Source organism: Balaenoptera ricei, chromosome 11 (genome assembly GCF_028023285.1).
Source record: "Balaenoptera ricei isolate mBalRic1 chromosome 11, mBalRic1.hap2, whole genome shotgun sequence".
NCBI classification, from domain to species: domain Eukaryota; kingdom Metazoa; phylum Chordata; class Mammalia; order Artiodactyla; family Balaenopteridae; genus Balaenoptera; species Balaenoptera ricei.
Window position 1 is genome coordinate 13247801 of NC_082649.1, and position 20009 is coordinate 13267809.

Consider the following 20009-nt stretch of genomic DNA (forward strand, 5'->3'; position numbering starts at 1 on the left):
CTTTCTTACGTCCACACAATCATCCTGTTTTGGTCAATTCTTTCCTTGTAGTGTCAACCACATCTGTCCCTTCATAATGCTCCCAAGTTTTCAAAGTCTTATCTCCTTTCGCCTGTAATAACCTCCCAACCAGGGCCCCCGTCTCTGGTTTTCTCCCCACCATCTCCTGGGCCGTGAACACAGTTGTAAAGCTAATCTCACTGAAACATGGTTGGTCCCATCACCAGCTTGCCGAAAGATCTCCAGTGATTACGAACCCTCAGTAGTTCAGGACCCTCTCCACAGCACTGCCCTGCCCACATTAAAACAATGACAGGCAGGGCCCCTCCGTCTCCACCGACCACCACCCCCCAAACCAGACACAAGTCCCATTTTCTAGGAATCTGTTAGTGGCTGTGATCACTGGTACTCCCAGCATTCAGGTTTCTCTTGATCAAATACGACACACAGAGACGTGGTTGAGAGGCCCCGTTCTTTGGTCTGACACATGTGCTGTGACCCCTCCCTGCCTTTCCAGTGCAATCTGCCCCACTCTCTATGAGCATACCGCTTTCCATATTGATTCACACACAGAGCTTCCAACTTATTTTTCACATTCGGCTGCTATGCTTGGCTCAGCTATGCTTTGCCCCTGGCTGGAACCCCCTTCTCCATGGATCTGGAGGTGGATGCTGCCGTCTGCCAGACCCCAGGACTGGAGGCAGCAGGTGCACGTGTGAGAGAGCCCGACGCGGGGGAGAGACGGTGTGGTGCAGTCAAACACACCTGGGCTGGAATCACGGCAGCATCCTGGACAGGTTAACCTCTCCTTAATTCAGTTGCTTTGTTTTAAAATGAGGACAGTAATCTCTACCTGGTTCAAGAGGAACAAGGCTAGAAGGGCAGCTGGCGCCAGGTAACACATGAACTTCACGCTGGGGACAGACAGTGACAGGGCCGAGATAGGGCTGAAGCATGAAAGGCTGGGCTTTATCAGGAGCTCAACCACCAGCTAGACTGGATTTAATCTGTTCATGTCTTCATGATTTTCCACTCACCGTGGCTAATCAATATCAGCTCTGTTTTTTGTTTGTTTTTTTTTAAATAATGCTCTTTTCATTTTAATCAACATCTTCAAGCCAGGCTTAGTTTTTCCAAGTCTGGGTTCGGGGGCTGTCATGTGCATTCCTGTTATAAACACAATCAGTCACGAGTGACAATTCATTGCTACATTCACTCATTCCTTCACCCTACAGATATTCATGGAGCACCTACAGTGTGCTGGGTGGGAGAAATACAAAAAGGCATGAGAGGATTGGGAAGGTGGGAGCTTATGTATAAAAGGCTGAATGCCTTGTCTAGGACATAGCAGGTGGCACATGCCCTGTCCAGGGCAAAGCTTTGAAGCCATTTCATCGCTGGTGTAATTCTCCTAGTTTTCTCTCTCCCCCTGTGACCACAGGGAGGTCTCTAGATGGTAGGATGAAAAGACCCACGCAGCCTGCATCGGGGAGCCATGCGTGGAGGACCAGATTCACAGCGCACGCTGGATGGGGGAGAAGGAAACTTCTCCTTGCTTAAGCCAGTGAGAGTTCAGGATTGACTCTCTGAAGCATGAGGCCCATCCTATCCTGACTAACACGATGGCTTTCCTTTTCTCTACTATCACCATTTGGCAATTAATCATGTGTAGTAATGCCTCGTGATCATTCTCATATTGACTGCCCTTTACTTCTTTTGATTTCCTTAACTTTACCTGTCATCGCACCTCTTCAACTAAGCAAGAGCCTGTTAAACACAACAACCTTAGTTTATACTCTTGGGTTCTCCTTTTCACCCTCCAACTCACTTCCTCTGACCTCCCATTTCTCCTCAAATTTAGCAGTGAGCCTTACACAGAGCAACTGTAACTCGTAATTGATGATTTAACAATTTTCCCATTAAGAAATAATCCCCCAAATATAATGACAATTATTTACTTTCACTAACTAATACCACTCTGCTGGCATGGATAATTAGGAATTAAGCACAATAGCTACTATAAAACTTTAGGGATTCATCCAGGGACCTACATCAACCATGGCTAATCACAGGTTGGCTTGGTGATCATTTCTTACTGTGGCCCTGTTTAACGATATGCATCTGGGCTTCTAGGGTTCCCATTTAGGCATTCATTCGTCCGTCTATACGGTCCTTCTCTGAGAATCGGCAGACAGTAACAGCTATAGAAACAGACTAGCTGTGAGACCACAGGCTAGTCACCTCAACTCTCTATGCCCCAGTTTCCTTATCTGTGAGAGTTAAAAATGTATCTGGTAAGCTTGTTGTGAGGATTACATACATTAATACACGGAAGTACTTAGAAAGTTGTTTTAAGCACTAAAACACAGCAGTACCTGGCATGTGGTAAAGAGGGCTAATATCATTTACATTTACTGAGCACCTACTACATGGCAGATATTACAGAAACAGGGACAAATAAGGGGTTTCCCAGTTCCCAAGGAGTTTATAATCCAGGTAAAGGTGATAAATATATAAACAAATAAGTGAACTGAAGTGTTACAGAACCAGATCCAGAAAGAGCACACACAGGTGTACACACTCAAAGAAGATACAGAAATGCACGCACACACACACAACTCCTGGCAACTGGTTACAAACAAAAACGTGCTCCTTCCCCTTGGAAGAAGGGAAGCTGGAAGATTCCACAGAGAACTGACAGATGAACTGAGTGTTATGATATGAATGGGAATGTGCCAGGCAAGATGGGGCACAAGGACATCCAGACAATTAAATGTGAGAAGAGGCATAAAAACATTTATTTAGGTTTCCCTGGTGGCGCAGTGGTTGAGAATCTGCCTGCCGGTGCAGGGGACATGGGTTCGAGCCCTGGTCTGGGAAGATCCCACATGCCGCGGAGCAACTGGGCCCATGAGCCACAATTACTGAGCCTGCGTGTCTGGAGCCTGTGCTCCGCAACAAGAGAGGCCGCGATAGTGAGAGGCCTGCGCACCGCGATGAAGATTGGCCCCCGCTTGCCGCAACTAGAGAGAGCCCTCGCACAGAAACGAAGACCCAACACAGCCAAAAATAAATAAATAAATTTTAAAAAAACAAAAAAAAACCCCAAAAAACATTTATTTATGTATTCAAAGGTTTAATCAAATGCCTCCTATGTGCATGTATAGCTTTAAGTACTGCGATACAGCAGTTAATGAGGTTTCTGCTTTCACTAACGTTCTAAAAGAGGAGACTAACAATAAACCAGTAAACATAGACGAACCAAGGAGCTACGGAGAAAACCCAGTGGGTGAGAATGGTCAGAGGGAGACTGGGGACCAAAGTGTGGAGAGTGAGAGATGAGAGCAGAGCCAGAGGCCAACAGCACACTCCATTCCTCTGTTTTCTATGGGAAGGATTTTCTCGAAGCCCTCCTGGCCTTTTACGTCATCCTTTTTCTTTCCCAAGGATGTGGAGTGAGGTAGCGGGCTGGAGGCTAAACCCAGCGTGGACCATGCCTCTCCTCGGGCAACTAACTCCACTGGGTAGGGTTAATCCACCACTGGGTATAGAGTTAAAATGTTGAGCACAGGGGTGGGGGTGGTGCATAGAACTGGGGTCTCTTTTTCCTTCCTTCTTCACACAGACAGTGGCCTGCAGACCCAAAACTTCCCTGCGGGTAGACTGTGATCGGGCCCAGACTAGAGAATGAGTTGGGAAGCTCTTTTTGGTTCTAAGATACAGCTTCTAACTCAGCTAACTGTCATCAGTCACCGAGGTGCACGCTGGCTCCATCTGCCTTATGATTACACTTGTCTTGGTTCTCAGTTGGCTCAGGACTTGGGAAGGGAAGAGTACTCTTTGAAGATAAAGGTTTTTATACAATAAAAACCTTCCCTCCTCCAACAGACCTCAAAACTAAATTAGGAACCACTATCCTAATCTATCAAACCTGTCAACCTTAATGAAAAATCCTTCCAATCTCTTACTTAATAGCTCCGAAGACATGGCTAGGGGTTTGGCTGAGAGGCCTGGCCCAAAAGGTATAATAAGGCTAATTCAACTGAAGTAGTGAATACTGGGGGAGAAGAAGGCGGGGGGATGACTTCAGTGCCACTGTGAAACCCTATGGTACACAGGTCATGGTCAGTAGCCACAAAGAGGAAGAAGAGGAAATGTGAAGTCTTTAGATATTCTTACCTTGTGATTTCATATCTACATGTTTTTTTAAAACCACAGCAGTTAAAGAATTTCTTGAATTTATCTTTTCTCTGAAGAATTTAAAAGAACACAGTATATTTACACACTTGCCTCAAAGCTTCCTTATGAGACTGGATGAGACTATAATGTTATCATGAAGAAATATTAACGTATGGTTACTATCTACAGGGCTCAGTTCTGAGCATTAGAGAAAAAAATAAAAAACAGATGAAGAGAAAGATAGATGGTTCCTGACCTTGAAGGCCTTACCCTCTACCTAGAAAGACAGTTCAGGCCCACAAAGCATTATGTATTAAAAAAGGAAATACAAACCAAATGTCAAATAGATGGTAAAGATTTTTTAAATGTTTCAGGAGTTCAGGGGAAAAAAAGCATCTGTTGATACCAAGAGTGATTATAATGGTTTCATGGAGGATCTTAGAGATGAGAAAACATCAGAGAAATGTTAAAACCTCAACCCCCCACCACTGGAGAGACTGAAATTGGAAACTGCCTCCCTGGTGGAAGCTCCTAGAAGGTGTGCCATGTGCACTGATTTCTGGGTGCAGCCCTACCGTGCCTGGCATTGCACCCTGCCCCAGGAGGGGTCTCCTCAATCCCTGTGGTGCACATTAAACGGGTCCTCTGTTTCCCTAGACCTCACAGCGCTCTGTTTCCCTGCCCACTTTCCAGCTAGGAGCAGGTGACCGCCATATACAGGAAGTACTCTGCCCACTGAGCCACCCTGCCAGGGCTGCTTGGTCACAGGGATGATGAAAAGGACAGACTCTCCGCTGACTTGGCTTTGCTGAGGCAGGGAGGTTCTGCCAGCTCTGCTGGCACACTCGGGGGCCTGCAGAATTTTACTACAGACACTGCCTTCCTCCTCCTCGAGTCCCCAGCTCGGTGGGAACAGGAGGCAAGTGTTAATAGCAGAGATAGCAGCCCACACTCTCTACAGGAGGGGAAAGGCAGGCCAGGATAAGGTGGAAAATAAAAGGAGGCATCGGGGCTGTGCTCAACCTGCCCAGGATACACTGGCTGCCATAGTCATTATATTTTTTCTGGCTGCACAGACATGTTGCTATGGGACCAACACATGCCATTGCTACTTGGCCTCTAGCAAATAAAATCCCAGCGCTGGCAAGAGCATTTCCCTAGATTTCCCTTAAAGGGACACCATCGAGGCCGAGCACTGTTCGAGCTCGGAAACAACAGCAGCCTTGTTCCCGGGTCCAGCCACCCCGCGTACCATGAGCTGGAGCCCAGCGACACATAGTTTTTACAAGGCGGACACGCGTGCAGCATGCGGACCTGTGTGGTACAAACCCAAGGTATGGGGATCAGCCTCTGAGTTGCTTTTCGAAAACTCACGGCTTCAGTGTGTGCTTAGTTTTCCCCCAACTGGTAAAAGCAAACAGCTTGTAGTATTTGGGATAATGATTTGATGCCTCCTGACTGTCGACTTCAAACTACTTACGACCCAGCAGGAAACCGAAGTTGCCACAAGTGGTTGGCGTGAGTTCAGGTGGTCCTTATTTTATCGCTTTACCATTTCTTACCTCACGCCCCTCTCTACCAGTTTACTCTTTACTTAAGAATAGCACAAAATAGGCAAGGAATTTAGCACTTTCCCCCTTTCCTAAGGCCCTGAACTGTGTCTTGCTTTAGTCTTTATCAATCTCTTAGTTCCACAGAGACCCTGTGATTCTCTAGGCAGCAGCAGACCTCAGTGTCCCATGTTATACTTTGGTGTGCTCTGGGGATAAACTTTCTGGGCTTTTCTTGGATAAGATGAGGAAATGGAAACCCTCACGCTCACACTTCAAATAATGCACAATTCACGCACACAGAGTATGTGGAGACAGGAGAGATCAATTTTAGAGTAATAAGCAGGCAGACGGTCTCTCAGCGAATCAGCAATCCATGTTCTAAATTCCATACGGTGCGTTGGTAGAAAGCAGACTATCTCTGTACCCTGATAAGCAGGAAAGTCAAGTTCCTTTACAAGGACTCCAGTAAGGGCAGAAGAGAAGCCCCCATTTATTAAGATAAAGTGATTAAGTTGACAAGTGGGATAAAATAATGGACACAGGCTCTCAATACTACACTTAGGCCAATCTCTAGAGGAGATGGAACGTTTTGGAAATAAGTGCACCTAGATCATCAACCTAAATGAACATGATCCAGAGGCAGGTCTGGCACAGGCATCTCGAAAAGAACCACAGGTAGGTTCACCTTCTGGTATCCCATATTTGTATATTCGCCATAATACCCCACAACTGCGCCCTCATGTACAAAGCGTAATTTTTTTTTTTTTTTAGTGAAGAAATGTTTCTCCGAGAGTCTATGACTGCGGGCCAAATTTCTTGCAGCAATGCAAGAAACCTGTTAAGCCTCGCTCTGCAGGTGCAGGCAGCCCTGAGTGGGGGGCGTGCCGCTCTGCAGTTGGCCAGCACGCACCTGCAGGTGCACCTCGGCGTCTAGCTGCAAAGCAGGTGGACCACCGAGTCTCAGCACGTGACGGGGCATTGCAAATGCGGTGGTTTGGGAAAGGCACAAAGGAAACAAAAAAATAGGCCCTCTCAGATGAGGTCCAAAATGGAAACGTTCTGGGTACCTCCATGCAATCAACCTCTCTTGGTAGTAACCAAGTGTGATTATTAGAAAGTTAAGTAGCGACAACCATCACTCCTGACACTTGCCTTAGAGGGAGGTTAGTATTAGTTTATCGGGATTACATCAGGTTGAACTGCCTATAACTCTGTATCCCCAGAAGGTATTGGGATTCAAAGGACAGCTCTGTGTGGGGTTGTGATGGGGGAGGGCATGACCCCACGCAACTGAGAGTTAAATGCCTCTCTCATAATCTAGGCTGAGATGCCAGGGTTGGGGGAAGCCCTCAGGGCCTCAGCTGTCCCATCTGTACATAGGGACTTTGCTAGATGAGCTACAACATCCCATTTAGTGCTCACATCCTATGATTCTCTGTCGTGGTGTTAAAACAAAACAGTGTGTCACATGAACAAAATGAATGGGTTCTCCTTGCCCACGGCCGTTTCTGTGCATCAGCCACTGGGGTGGGGGTGGGGGGTGGTGCGGAAAGAAACTTCCTATCTCATCCCCTCTGCAAGCTGAACAAGGTAATAGTAACGGTGGTAACAACTCAGAAGAGACAAAACCTGTGAACAGCCAAAAGAAATGGCAGAAAAACACCAGGGGAAACCCTCCCCTCCAAAGGGAAGAGGAAATGTAATGAGTACAGAGTCTCTTGGTTCCAGGTAGCAGAAAACTCCCAGAGAACGAGCGCTTACTAAGTAACGTGAGTAAAAAATATATATAAAGGAGTCAAAGGATTACTCACCCTGTGAAAACAGATTGGTTTCTCTTCACCCAGAAAACGGACTAATTTCTTTGGAAAACTGGAAGAGAAAGAGATTAAAAATAAAACATTAAATCCATCCCATAAATCAGCACAGGTACGCAGGCCGGAGAGATAAGAAATCCCAGCGCCTGGCCCTCTGGTACTTACTAGGTGCACAATTCACGTCTGACGAACGTGGACGGCCCACTGCTTGGCTGACTACTTGAATTTGAAAGACGGAGCTTTGAACAATTAATATGTAGAAAATAATCACACGCATGATTCTCTTCTCTCGAGATGTGTGAACCTTTGACAAAGGAGCGCCGTGGCGCCGCAGGCCTGCAAGCCTTGTGGTTACCCAGCCTCCAGACGGAAGGGAGAGCCCACAGACGGCGACAGAGACACCTGACTTACTGGACGAGGGGGTCCTACACAAAGAACCTGGAGACACACCCCACTGTGTACGGCAGACGGTACGCAGCACATGGCGACACTCTTAGCTCCTCAGCGGAGAGGGAGGCTACATTTATAGGGGGAATTGAGGCCAGGTGGGCTCATCGGTTACCAGGGAAACCAGCAGCTAGGGCGGGGCAAGCACGTAGGCAGTTACTGATTAAGGCCTATAATTAGGAGCATTGGATAGTCATGTGAGTGAAGCCGAGCCTGGTCGAGCACGGGATGTAGAGAGCAAGGGAACAGCCATCTTGAATGGCCTGACCATACAATATATACGCCACGTATACTGTGGTGCCTGGGAAATCATTTTTTAGGTGGATCTTTAAAAATGTCGTGTCTGCACCTCCACAGTGGAGCTAAATGAAGATGTCTTCATAGTAACCAGAGCATCGCATCATGTCACTTTGCCTTCTCCCAAAATGGGGCACCCGCAACTCCAGGCATCCCCCACTGAAGTCCACGATCCCAAGGGGATCCATAAGCAAGCTCCTACGGGAACGTGGACTGGCACAGAGGCGCCGGGGGCCACATATCAGGCGGACGGAGTAATCCCGCGAGGAAGCCACAGTGCCTGAGATAAAGTGTGGGAAAGAACCGAGACGATGGGCACACTGGAAGAGGAAGCCTGGAAGACAAAGGGAGATAAGGCAGTGTGACAGCCACAGACCGTTTAATCTGCATCGCATAAGGGACTAAGCGCAAGATCCAAGTTTTTAAAAATTTCCAGAGACTGTTTTAAAGATGCCTTTGCAGGTTCAGCAGCGGGTGAGGCAGTGCTAGTCTAGCTCCCGAGACTGGCAAATTTCACACAATCCCAGAGCATGGGGGATTCAGCCTCCAGCTGTAAGAAGGCCACTGCTTTTCCTTCCTTTTCCCTAAAAGGAAAAGAGCACTGAGGCCTCTAGGGCTGTATGCAGAGTCTCCTCCTCAGGATGTGTCCACTGGCCAAAGATTCCCAGACCCGGCGTCTCAGAATCTTGTAGGCAATCTTCTTCTGCAGAGTCCCAGGGGGAAGCCCACCTACCCGACCGCCAGCCTGTGAGAGGAGAATTAAGGGCTACCGAGACCACGTGATTCTGCCTTGAGAAGTTTACACTCTAACTGAAAACACTGCAGGGAGACACCGCAAGCGGTGAAAGATGGTCCCCGCTGGTAAAATCTCTGAGCACCTTCTTTTGAAAGCAACGCTTTGTAATCCACTCGCGTACATTAACCTTTTCATCCTCAAGGCAGACAAGAGGTCTACAGTGAGATTCACCAAGACCCCAAACGCTGATCTTAGAGTCAGATCTGAGCCTGAGTCTCAGCTCCATCACCCACCAGCTGTGCAATGCAAGTAACATAAACTCTCAGAACCCTTTCCTCATTTGCATGATGGCGGCAATAATACCGACTTCACATCATGTTTCAGGTTCTGAGTGCGGTGCTTGGCATGCAGGAGACACTCAATAAAAAGAAAACGCTTTAACGCCGTGTGGCACAACACGTCTACAGATCTGTGACAACCGACAAGACAGAGCACGACTTTTTTATAATTTCATGATTTATCAAAGATGTGGGAGCTTGTGTTCCCTTTCTCCACCCACCAAAATGAGGTGAGAAAAATGAGAACAAAGTAAAACCATTTACTGTGAACACTTAGATAATACAGATAAGGGAGGAAAAAACCCCAAATAATACAAATCAGCAAAAGTCCCACTAATAATCACTTTGAACGTTTTGGCTTCTACGGCTCCAGGCTCTCTCCTGTGCTCAAGTGTACAGAGTATATTATGCATATACTTACATAAATAAAATTATATACATACATACAATTTATTCATAACATTCTATGATAGCATTCCTATTGTTCTGCAGTCTAATAATATTTTACTTGTTATATTGTAAACCTCTTTTAACATGAATAAATCCATCTCCATCATAATTGTTTAAGAGCTGCAAGAGTATTGCACTGAAAGAATGAACCACTAAATGCATATTTGCTGAATTTACATAATCTATCAGTGTCCCACATTTGTGAGAAATGACTACACCTGGGGTAGTGTGTGGTTCTTTTGCTTCTATATTTTCGTTAAGAGTCAGAAAGACAGCTTGTTGTGACCACCTAGAGGGGTGGGATAGGGAAGGTGGGAGGGAGGGAGATGCAAGAGGGAAGAGATATGGGGATATATGTATATATATAGCTGATTCACTTTGTTATAAAGCAGACACTAACATGCCATTGTAAAGCAATTAAACTCCAATAAAGATGTTAAAAAAAAAAAAAGGAAGAAAGGCAGCTTGTATAAATATCAGAAGTCTTGGGGACTTCCCTGGTGGTCCAGTGGGTAAGACTCTGCGCTCCCAATGCAGGGATCCCTGGTTGGGGAACTAGATCCCGCATGCCACAACTAAGACCCGGCGCAGACAAAATAAACAAACAAACAAATAAATAAATAAATATTTTTTAAAAAATACCAGAAGTCATAACAAAAAATTGTTTTGGTTTGAGTGCGTGTAGCTGAGAAGAATACAAACTAGTACATATACCACAGAATAATAATATCACAAATCACAATATTCAGTAAGTATCCAGTATACTGAAAGGGGACAAAATTTTAAAGACTAGGGCTATTGGTGGATAGAAATGCCTATATTTCAAGTGTGAAATGATAAGTCTGAAGTTCAAGAAGTGTCCCTGTTTTTCAGTCTGATTATGGTGGAGTGACTTAATGATACAGAGAAAAAAGTAAACTGAAAATTGTAAACCCTTGAGTGAACCTAAAAATTGTAATCACGCTATATGAACTTGAAAACTTAAAAAAAATCAGAATTTACCATATTTAGAAGATATCAAGAGTTGGAATGCTTATGTAGTCTCAACATTTCTAATCTAACTTCCTTCTCAAAGAGAACGGTTGGTTTGGTAAAAACATATGTGATGCAGCTTAACTGAGTCGTATGGCACATCGTTGTCCTTGATTGAGAAAACTGTGCCATACCTATAACTGTGACTGACTAGCATCATTTCAGGAAAATACTACTTTTGGGGGGAGGCTGGGGAAGTGAATGTATCCCCACAATCGGCAAAATGTTTAGAGCGAATTCTTCCTTCAGTTATGAATGTAACCCTTTAAAGTATTGCCAACACTGCTCCTACAAGCAGGCAGGAGGTGGGGCATTGCCAGGGGGCAGCAGAGAAAGAAAGACAGGACATACTGTGGCAGCAGAGAAATGCCAAATCAAATACCAGTGGAAAATCCTGGAGAGAACAAAAGTGGAGAAACATAGAGTTTGATTTGTGAAACCAGTTGACAACTCCCCCACATGCTAACTTCCAACAAAAGTTCATGCCTTGTCCAGCTTCCGCAATTTTTAAAGAAGGTGACAATTTGTGGTGGGGCTCATGCTCTTCGAAGAGATTTCTACGGTTCTATTTTGACCATGAGAAATAGAATGAACATTGGGAGATAAGAACTCAGACCTTAAATTTTAGCACTGGATGCAATCAGAGAAAGCATCTCTTCAACAACTTCCACTAGGGACTTTACTGTATCAAGGGATATGGACTGAGCTACTTCTAACAGATCTCTTTTTATGGTACAATTCAGGAGTCTGTGAGATGTTCCTAGATCTAACCATGAACTTCTTACAGGGACAGAATTTTTGCTTTGCTTCACTCTCTTGTGGTCACTGCTTTCTCCATGAGAGAGAACCACATGGTCAGGCTGTGTTGTGTGCTATATAACGTCTCTTTTATGCAGGGAAACCTAATGATACACATTCTTAAATTTGCTTTCAAAGGGACCTTTGCATCCTTTGATGATGTACATGGGATGGCCCGGAGCACATTCTGTAGAGCAGACCCAGCCATGGAAAATGATGGTTTAGATTCTAACGTCCCCATCTGATTGTGTGTCTCTGGTAAATATGACCTAGCCAGGAAAACTGGACTGATACTCTCCATTCCACACTTACAATATATTTTTGGACTACTGACTTTGGAAAATTCTGTCTTGCCATTGTATAATGTTATCCTAAGTAAGCACTGGATTCCTTAATATTACCTACCACACTTAGTGGGTGGCTAATTATGCCGACAAGTTCTTATCTATTATCTCTAATCCTCACAAAATCTCTGTAAAACAGGTTCTGTCAGTCCCATTGTGCAGATAACAAAAACAAGGTTCAAGACAAGTGACCTATCCAAGGTCATATAACCAGTAGGTGACAAGGCAAGAATTCGAAGCGAGGTTTGTCTGGGTTTCAAGGCCAAAGAGAAAAGAGATGAGCACCATGGCAATGTGCATGTGGATTTCTACATGGAAGTCCCAGTACATAGCATTCTGTCAAACACAAAAGACAGCACTTGCTTCCACTAAATAAGTAGATATTTCTTTTTCAGGTTATAAAATATACAGGGGCAGCAAGTGAGGATGTTAGAACAAAAGTCACCCACAACATTGAGTGACAGGTCATGCTGTAGCCATCCAACAGGTGCTGGGCAAGCATTCTTCAGGCAGAGAAGCAGGACCAAAGTGCTGACAGTTGCAATGACACAAAATGTAGCCTCGGCAAGTCGCTCTAACAATTACTTCGCATCATTCTGATTATGAGCCACAAGCATGCAATCAACAGCACGGAGATGATCTTAAATAATCTCCATCAGCATTTTACTTCAGCTATCAAAGCGTGGCAGATGGAACATACTCTCATCTGACCTAAACGCAATGTTAATGACCCAAACACAAAGAATGTGCAGGAACAATAGTGGCACAAGGGCAGTGGCCTTGTGCGTGCCATTGGTTATAATAAATGCACTTTATTTCGTTCAACTTTTCCATTTACTACCTCAGAGTAAATAAATATTATTGATGTGTTTCTCATTTGATACATTTGTCCACAGTCTAACTCAATAGAAAGACTTAAGTAGGCTTACAAATTCCCCAGACTTAATATTGCATGTTGTACACATCTCTACAATCAAATTCCATTGTAAATTTTTGTGGGTATGCATCTCTCCTCCACTCAGTTGTGGCCCAGCTCTGACAGCAAGGAATTTATGTCATTTATTTCTGTATTCCCAACATCTAGCCCTGGCATATATAGTAGACAATCAAAATATGCAGAAATTAATGAATTCTCATCGGACCATAAATAAGAAGTCATGCTTACTGAGTGCATGAATGACCCCCAAGTTGTTCTAAGGGCAATATCTGAATTCCAAAACTTGTCTACAAATTGAAAAGATGATTGTAAATAGATACCATGAAACTCAGTAGATATCTGTTCATAGGGAGTAAAAACATACAAATACAAAAATAAGGAAATACTGTCCTCATATCAACTGAAGAAAATCATTTGCAAAGGGATTCTCACCAGACTACGTTCAACATTAAGGCCTGTAACTTAAGGAGGAGAGAGTATTTTGGGAATGGTTATCAAGGGGAGTAATTAAAATCACTATAGGTTAGAGAACCAGATCTGGAAGAGAAATACTGATTATTAGATTACAGGGGAAAAAAAGAAGTCAGCTTTCCTTCTCAAAAAGTAAAGGTAAATGGCTACAAAGTTTTCAATAGATTGGCACTATTACAACCAACGCCTATCACTTCACGAACAGTCGGGGCAGTAAGACTCTATAAAGTGGGATAAGGACTCAATTTTGCCTTTAGATAAATATTACATCTACAGCAAAATGTGACACTTCACCAGATTCATCCATTACTGGGTCTCACCAGATTCATCCATTATTGAGATCCTATTTGGATTGTACAAAATGGTTACCCTGCTACTCTGTGTGAGAAAGGGACACAGGTAGATGTAGATGTCACTTCAGGTAGATGTCACTCCTGGCTTTATGATTTCCTGGGTGTCTGTGTTTGTGGGTGAGTACGAGTGTATGTGTGTGTGTGCAGGTCTAGAATTTCCAATGATCTCAAAGGGTTTTATATATAATCGTTCAAATTTAATATTCTTGAATTGCCAAAACACACTGTATAAACTCTTCAAAGTCAGTACCCATACACCATCACCATTCTTCTAGCAATCATTGTAAGTTCATTGCATGAACGGCCAAAAGGTTCAAGAGAAGGCAGAACAAAATCAGCAAACCAACAGCACCTCTAAATTCCAAAATTGGCCATCACTGCCTTAGCAAGGCTGCACCTCTGGCTTGGAGGGAGGGGTAAAAGAAGCAGGATGCTATTTTTAGGGTGAAAGCAGCAAGTTTTCTGTGTTCTACACTTCAGGGCCATGTGCCAGCAGTCTAACTCTTCTCACTGCAGCTAAAGATCAGAGCTACTTCAGCAAGGTTCAGTATAAACAAGGACTATCACAGGGGAAAGGCAAGTGTCAGATACTATGACTTTAAAAAGTGCTGCCTGTGTTAGAAACATCTCAGTCACGTTGGGCAGCAGCCCTGGTGATGCCTGATGCGAAAGTTACTGCCCCAATCAAAAACAAAGGCTTAATTAAAGAACACAGTTCTGGACACAAAGTTGGAGTTCAGTAAATTCTCAAAAGCCATACTATCTTATAGCTATGTGAGCTTTACAGCTCTCAAACTGCTCCAGTATAGAGTGAACAGTCAGCCATCAACATCACTATGTTATGTTTTAAAAATGGTACTTCTTAAATGTCCAGAATAGTCAAGGGCCAGCAACTTTTCTGGTAAAGGGCCAGACAGCAAATGTTTTAGCCTTTGAGGGTCTGACAATCTGTTAAGACCACTCAGCTCTGCCATTGTACCACAAAAGCAGCCACAGACAATACTATACATATGGGCATGGTTGTGTGCCAATAAAACTTTACTTATAAAAACAGATGGAGGGGGCTTCCCTGGTGCCGCAGTGGTTGAGAATCTGCCTGCCGATGCAGGGGACACGGGTTCGAGCCCTGGTCTGGGAAGAGCCCACATGCCGTGGAGCAACTAGGCCCGTGAGCCACAACTACTGAGCCTGTGCGTCTGGAGCCTGTGCTCCGCAACACGAGAGGCCGCGATAATGAGAGGCCCGCGCACCGCGATGAAGAGTGGCCCCCGCTCGCCGCAACTAGAGAAAGCCCTCGCACAGAAACGAAGACCCAACACAGCCATAAATAAAATAAATAAATAAATAAATAAACCCAAAGTTTAAAAAAAAAAAAAAACAGATGGAGGTGGGATATGGCCCATGGGCCAGAGTTTGTCAACCCCTGGTCTAGAATATCGTTACACTGGAAACATAAAAGACAGAGTCTCTGTTTCCTCCTTTTCCCCAAAAGAGATTTTATTTTTACTTATTAAAAAGTCAGATGACAATATCACACGCTATCCAAAAACAGTGACTGGCTTATTTCTGCAGCATTCACCATTGAACTTCCTTCACAATAAGCAGGAAGGGCAAATCTTTCAACGTCAGATGGAGTTTTTCAGAGTGGCAAGTCCCTGTGCATTTATCTCTGCATGACACACTCGCAAAGGGAATAGGCTGCCCCAGAGAACCCTGCCTAAGTGCTCAGTAGTCTCCTGAAGCAGTGCCCTATCTAGGCAAGCAGGGAGACACCTGTGCAAGGGCAAGAAACAAGCCACCTGATTAAAAACAGCCAAAGGACTTGAACTGACGTTTCTCCAAAGAAGATACACAAATGGCTGACAAACATATGAAACAATGCTTAGCATCACTAGTCATGAAGGAAAGGCAAATCAAAACCATAATGAGATACCACTTCACACCTCTTAGGATGGCTATTATAAAAACAACAAACAAACAAACAAAACCAGAAAACAACACTCACTGGCCAAGATGTGGAGAAACTGCAACGCTTGTGCATTACTGGTGGGAACATAAAATAATGCACATACAGCTACTGTGGAAAACAGTATGATGGTCCCTTAAAAAATTAAATACAGAATTACCATATGATCCAGCAATCCCACTTCTGGGTACATACCCAACAGAACTGAAAGCAAGAACTTGAACATACACTTATACATCCACGTTCACAACAGCCTTATTCACAAAAACCAAAAGGTGGGAAGCACTCCAGCGTGAATGAACAAAATGTGGTCTGTACACACAATGGAATATTATGTGGCCTTAAAAAAGAAGGAAATTCTGACGCATGCTACAACATGGATGAACCTTGAGGACATTATGCTACATGAAATACACCAGTCACAAAGGGACATAATACTGTATGATTCCACTTATATGAGGTACCTAGAGTCATCAAATTCATAGACAGAAAGTAGAACGGCTGCTGGGGCTCAGAGGAGGGGTAATGTGGGGAGTTCGTGCTTAACGGGTACAGAGCTTGAGTCTGGGAAGATGGAAAGCATTCTGCAGATGGATGGCGCAGATGGCTGCACAACAACGTGAATGTACTTAATGTCAGTGACCTGTACACGTAAAAATAATACATTTTAATTGATGACTAATAAGAATCTGCTGTATAAAAAAATAAATAAAATAAAATAATAATAAATTTCATTTTAGGTATATTTTACCACGATTTTAAAAAAAGAAGAGTCTCGTCGTGATCACTCGGCCCTTTAAGGGAGATTTTCAGGTGATCTCTTTGGACCAGATTATCCCAAGGAGGTCCAAGTCAGCCATGATGAGAGGGCTCGTTTACAGGAGGCAGCAGAGGAATTTTGACCAGGCTTGAAAATTACAATTTGACAGCCTCCACATCTAGGGATCATCTGGACTAGAAGAGAATATGAGGGCTCCTATTGAAACAGAGCAGGACCCAATGGTCCTTCCCTCCCCCATGTCCTCCGCCTGCCTTTTCTCTGTTGAAAAGCTTTAGCCAAAGAATAAGTTTAATCGGAGAAGTGAGAAAATGCAGAAGCAAAGGCAAACAGTCAAATAGGACCAAATGATAACAGTTTAGTCATTAAGCATAGTCAAGGACCTTTAGTTCCTCCTCAAGGGCTACAGATAATATTCTGAACCATATCCTTTGAGCTGTTTTGTAGATACTGAAACCCCACCAGGTGGAAGAAGTTTAACTACATGACGACCAGCCTGTAGCCATGACATAAGCTGCCACCATTCCGAGAACTGGCCTCAAGGAAATGGAACAGACCGACCCTGGAACTGAAGATTAACTGTACTTCAAACAATCATGATGACGCTGATCAGACCACCCCATGACCAATTTGAAGATGACGGTCAGAGCTGCCTGTGCTGTTTCTGATGTAGCCCCCTCCTTCTGCTTACACACCCCTGAAACTCCCCTTTAAAAGCTCTGGCCCACAGACTGTCAAGGGCAGGGTCGACAGTAGGCCTTTGGACACGAATCCACCCCTGCCCCCCACCCCGGTTGCTGGCCTCCGAAATAAAGCAAACTTTCCTTTCCACCAACCTTGACTCTTTATTGGCTTTTGAGTGGCTGCAAATAGCCCGACCCCACTTTCGGTAACGCTGACTCAGAGTGAACTCGGCACCTAAGATCTGTTATATGGCCAGAATACCTGCAATATTCTCTTCTGAATGCTACAACCTCAGAGATTCAATATGACCGTGAATCCGGAGTATAGTCAATGACAGGTAAGAATAAAAGGAAAGTTTATCTATTCGATGGAGGGACATAGGAAAGAGCAAAGAAAGGTAAAAGAAATCCCTGTAAGTAAGGCAAAGCCACTCTGTCTTTTAGGATGACGGTGCAAACCTACAATTTCCAGCTATGATAAGAGAAGTTGGCCTCCCTAACCCCACTCTCCTTGGTCACAGGTGTCTGACCACTTTTAGTTGACTCTCTTGAAACGTAAGCTTCTCTGAGTCTAATTCTGCACAACGCTCAATACCATAGACCACACACAAGAGGTGACCTCATGAAAACTGTCCGTATTTGCATAGCACTCTTCCAGGGATTACTCAGGTATCCTTACATCCTTGCAGAAGTCAAGCTGATAGAGGGCTGCATTACCTACTACAAGCAGGATGATGCTGAGTCATGGTTTCTCAGCTGAAGGAAAATGACACCACTTCTTCCCATATTCTTGATAAGAAAAAGGAAGATTCTTTCAAGTCGACCCAACCATAAGGAAGGAGGAAAGTCCTACAGCCACGTTGCCTATATATGACATTGACGACCACCCTCAGGTGATGACGGATCTCCTCCCACCCGAAACAAGGAGGAATGCTAGGTCATTTTCTAACTCAGTTATCCAGAATGGCCATTAGAGAGTCCCAAATATCCCAACTAACTACAACATTTTCTGACTATCAGAGTTTCAGCCAACATGATGTAAAATGCAATTTTCGTTCAAGGGCACACATCTCTATTGTAACCTTTTTTTTTTTTGACAGTTCCTGTCACAGAATTCAAAGCACTGAAGGGAAATGTGTACATGGGGAAAAAAAACTGCTGGAGGAAAAAAATAAATTCAGGGCAAGGATATATACCAGATTTTTAGATAGCTAAAGCCATTGGTAAACAGGGAAATGTTTAATAACCGGCTGGAGGGAAGAGAGGAGCCCTGGTTTGTAGCATTTGCAGATTTCTGTAAACGCTCCCACCATGACCGACTTCAAGCTAGCAACATGATGCCAGCTTGTTCTCAATATTCCTCGTGAGAACCGGTGCAAGCTGGCTCCTACACATCCCTGGCTGAAGCCCATTTCCTTCATCCCACCAAGATCAACAAACCCTGTTTCGTATCTGAAATAAACCCAAAGCTAAAGTCCTTCCTTAATTCCAGGCCTGTTCTCATGCACTAAAAGACATCTGTTCACACTTCCACATCTTTCCTTCCAGTCTCCCCATCTGGAATGGACCTAGCTCAAGCCCAATCATGTATAAGAAGCCTCAAATGCTCTTTGATCGCACTAGCTTTTCTCTGTTCTAATTTTCTATGGCACTTTTATAATACTGTCCCCTCTTGGATTCTAGAGGGTTGGGTTCCATGAGGGCAGAGATGGGTCTCACAGCGCTTAGCCCAGCACAGAGTCTGACCTGGATTGAGCTGAATGAAACCCACTGACTTGACCAGCTGGGCTGACACTGTCCAGTGGGCCCCAGTGAGCGAGGCTCACCAGCTAGGACCCGATGAGCAATGGAGGAGGACCTGTTGGCACAAGGGCGCTCACTACTCTACACACCTAACTTCCACAGCAGGGAGGGAGACTATTATTTGTTGAGCAGGAAATTTCTGCAAGCCCCAGGGCCCAGATCTTAGTTTCTAACACCGTTTCCCAGTAAATGGAACCAGGGCTCTTTGGAGAAATGGCAGATTGTAGAACTGGGGCAGGGAATATTCAAGATGAGTGTGAAGGGGATGCGAAGGAAGGAAGGAGGGAAGGAAAGAGGGAGGGAGGGAGGATGGAAGGAGGAAAAGAAGAGGAAGGAAGGAAAGAGGGAGGGAGGAAAGAAGGGAGGAAAGAAGGAAGTAAAGAGGGAGGGAGGGAGGAAGGGAGGAAGGAAGGAAGGAAGAAAGGAAGGAAGAGGAAGGAAGAGAGGAAGGAAGGAAGGAAGGGAGGAAGGAAAAAAACAAAGCAAAACAAAAAAACCAAAAACACAATGATGGGGGCATATCAAAGGAAAACAGGAGACAATATTCCTAATATTCCCAAAAGACCTACCAGTGGCCAAAACTGGAACAATTTAAGAAACAAGATAAATAACATAGTATAAGATTATAATCTGAAGTATAAAATAAACACTCATGAGTTTATACTGATATAAAGAAATGACTGAGTAAATACATAAATGGGGGAGACTAGACAAATCTGCTGTGCAGAAGAACTTGGAATAATTCATGTGTCAATAGATATACACCCTCAAGGAGGTGGAAGGCAGCTCCCCGCCCCTAGGTGTGGTTCCTTCCAAAGAGTGTAGTAGGAAAGGTGGGGGGAGGGGGCCGTGTGGGTGAAAAGAGTCACTCTGAAGTGCAGAAACAGGACAAACATCACCTCAGCCAGGTGATCAAGGTCAACATCGACAGTGGTAAGTCACGTTGACAGCATGTGCCCCTGATATATATGACATGATGAAAATGGCAACTTACCAATTTTGAGGCGTACGGATCATTTTGTTGAACGTC

At 44.4% G+C, this 20009-nt stretch overlaps 1 protein-coding gene across 7 annotated transcripts in view; it reads right to left on the bottom strand.

Moving 5' to 3' along the window:
- The window catches only part of ATXN1 (ataxin 1), a 393801-nt gene that overhangs the window by 179643 nt on the left and 194149 nt on the right, over positions 1-20009 (bottom strand). For all 7 annotated transcript variants that reach the window (XM_059937989.1, XM_059937986.1, XM_059937983.1 and 4 more), the window contains one exon: positions 7544-7601. The gene's annotated coding sequence lies outside the window, so the exon portion shown is untranslated. The remainder of the gene's footprint in view (positions 1-7543; positions 7602-20009) is intronic.